A 3590-nucleotide genomic window follows, 5' to 3' on the forward strand; every position below is an offset into this window, starting at 1 on the left:
ACAAAGCCAAACCCATGGTGGAAAAAAAGGGGATTTCCTCTGTGATTTTGTGTAGTTTTAACTAATTATAGAATTGGTGTAATTTTGAGCTAGAGTGAAGAAGTTTTTGTCCAGAGTGTATGTGTTTTGGGCATAAAGTCTCAGTTACGCTTGAGGCAAGAACATTACCCCTAAGCAATAAGCCTCAATTTGTGCCCCAGATGAAGAAAACATATGTTCCCCTAGAAATTTCAAATATAAAATGAAAATTCCTCAGTAAAGTAAATTATCCTTGTGTTCTCTCTTATCTTTCAGCATTAAACAGCAAAACAAAGAAGAGGTAAAAGATTTTCTGTCTGGTTAATACTGCCGTGGTTAACCAGACAGAAAGGATTTTCTGTCTTTTCCGTCTGGTTTACCAAAAGGAACAGAAAGAAAGGAGAGATGGTGAAATGTGTCCAATACCATGACCCAGTTTGTCAAGAAAGTTTGTTACACAAATACTTCATGTTATCGATAGATTATTAACCTATTGTGTAAAATAAGCTAGCTATCTGCTGCCTACAACTACTTAGTTGATCCTCCTAAAGGTTGGAGTGGAATCACATTGATGATACTGGCTGGCAAGCTACTGCTGTAGATCTTAAAAAATGACTGCAAGGTTTTTGTTTTATTTTTTTCATTTTTATCACCAACTACATGTAAGCCTTTCATGGGGCCCAAATAGTGAGTGTGGCACTGTGCAAATTTTCTGGAATCTGACAGTGGGTTAGTGGTGGACTAATTGAGGAAATCTTTCCATTCAAATGTAACTTCCATTGGTTTGCTTACTGTAATCTTCATCACATTGACAGAAAAACAGAATAGATGTCAAATGTTTGATTTCATTTCAACCTGTACCACACTTCTATAGTCATGCATAAAAATGTATGCCATACAACCTGTTACCATAGCAATGGCTGCTCTGTTTTCCAGTAGAGGGAGGAGGAAGTCCTATTCTTACTGATCAGGCACTACCTTCAAAAGGCCTCCACAGCTGCCAGTGCGACTTCATTAGGAGTGACACTATAGTTAAGGAATAGTGCATAGAGGGCAGTTTTGGATTGAGGCTTATGCACTTGTACATCATAGTCTTACTAGCTTCAGGAAAGCATGTGGAAGGTAATCTAAGAAGGTTGCAAGTGTCTGGTTCAAATCCCACTGCCTCCACTCTGGGTTCCTGGCCAAGACCTTAAACCCTTGATTGCTCCCTGGGCACGGCTCTATGGTGGCACAATGCTCCCCAATGGGTTGGGTTAAATGCAGAGGTAAATTTCTCCAATCTGAGATGAATAAAGTTAAATTATTGCAGCATTTTCAAACTTTTCAAAGCTTTTGTGTCATCCAAGGGTGATTTTTCTTCCAGCAGATTTTCACAATTTGATTGGAAAGTAGCATTTATAGACAAACTCCAGANTTTTGTTATTGTATATCACCGGACAAACCCTCAAACCTGATTGTCCACCCTACTGTAGGTGCCCCCTAGATGAATGACATGTTGAAACTCCAAGCTACCCGTTTATCCTTCAGCAAACTGAAGGAAGAACTTTACAGTACATAGTAAGATAGAAGTATTATCAGAATTTGAGAAAAACAGTGTAGAAACGTTGAAAAGGTGAAAGACAAGGAAGAGGGGCCAATAGGATAAAAACGCATCAGAAAAAATTATAAATGTAGGAAGTGACAGTATAAAGGAGGAAAGACTAATATGATTTAAGGTGTATTCACACCCAACCTGAATGATGCTAATGAAGACAGTGATTTATATTATTATTCCTATGTAAAGGTACATTCAGGATGGAAGCGATTCTAAACACTTGGTTCTTGCAGTGCAAATATTTTAATTGGGATGGACAGAGGGAAGCTAGAGCAAAGCCAAACCCATGGTGGAAAAAAAGGGGATTTNATTTACATTTTAACTTTACCTTCGTCATTTAAACTTTACTGACTTTGTGGGAAATGGGGAAAATTCCTCTTCTATTTTCCTTTCTTCACTGTGGCTCTGATAGTCTTTAGCAGTTTTCAGCCACAACTCAGACCATACACCACTACATCTCTGTCCTTCTACATGCCAGTGAGCTCACTCTGCAAATAGCTCAGGGAAGTTCTTAGCATAAAAACAAATCAACAAAACAGCAGGCCTGTAGTTGTTTTTGTGAAACTTGCTTGTTATTGAACAAAGCACTAACAAAAAAGCCAATGGGATTTTCAAAACAATTGGTTTCAACAACAGTTTGGTGTGGTCTCTATGTCCTTGGAGCTTGTGAAGACCTGTTATTTTCCTGCTTCTCCTATCTTCTACAGGGGTTTTCAGTCAATACCCGAACTTAAAGAGGAGTGTCATATTGAGCCTCTAAATCCACTCAGAGAAAATAGTGGTGTAACATACAATAAAGTATGTTTCTGTGCATTTAGGTATTGCTTCTTAGTTAAGAAAAAGGGTTATTACAGTTTTATAATAGACTTATAAATTACCAAATATTTGATGTATTGTGATAGTTTAAACTACATTACAAATGGTATAAAAAAAATGTTCACCCCTTTATTAGGATGTTCAATTGTACCTATGGACAAAATTTGAGATGGACAGAAAGAAAAGTTTGGGGACATATATTTCTCATCATTTCTGAACACCAAGAAGTGAAGGAAAATTATGCAATTTATTAGTTAATCACACTGTGATGGGAATTACCTGTTGGACTGGTATTTCCATCGGTTGTGCTGGCATTTCCATGTGTGGTTTGAGCTAAAGAAATAGAAGGAACAGGAAAGTAGAAAAAGTACTGATGAAATAGGATGAAGTAATAATTGGTATTTAGAGGTTTGTATTAATTTAGCCATTAGAAGAACTGTTAAATCTTTCTCCATTTGGACACTTTGTGTGCCAGAGCAGATCAATATTGGACACCTGTATTTTGATAAGTCTTTCTATACAGGGGCCAACTCTATGTTACTAACTTCTGCTTTTCCACAAAGTATTTCATGCATTTCTGTTTATATGTTTAATTGAACTCCATTGCAATTCCTCACCCTAACTTCATTTGTGGACTAATTTACTTTGCATGATTTGATAATTTAGGATGTTAAATGAACCATATAGTGTAATAAAGTCAATGGTCACAACAGAAATATTCGAACTGGGAAGAACCTTGATACACTCGCTTCACTGGTTATATAGCTAACCTAAAATACATTCCTTATATATTATATATATTTCCCTGTGTTGTTTGAGTTAAAGAAATACAAAGCATGATAAAACGTTATCATTGTTTAGTTAATAGCCCAGGCAAACTTTTTGAATTCAGTCATTTTGGCTAAAGCTAAAAAAAATCAAAGCTTTGAGCAATTGCTTAATAAAGTGGCATTAGGGTATTGGTAAAAGCAGTAGAGGAAGTTGCCTTTTGTTATTGTATATCACCGGACAAACCCTCAAACCTGATTGTCCACCCTACTGTAGGTGCCCCCTAGATGAATGACATGTTGAAACTCCAAGCTACCCGTTTATCCTTCAGCAAACTGAAGGAAGAACTTTACAGTACATAGTAAGATAGAAGTATTATCAGAATTTGAGG

This window comes from Cyprinodon variegatus, unplaced genomic scaffold, assembly GCF_000732505.1.
Source record: "Cyprinodon variegatus isolate N-32 unplaced genomic scaffold, C_variegatus-1.0 Scaffold178, whole genome shotgun sequence".
NCBI lineage: Eukaryota > Metazoa > Chordata > Actinopteri > Cyprinodontiformes > Cyprinodontidae > Cyprinodon > Cyprinodon variegatus.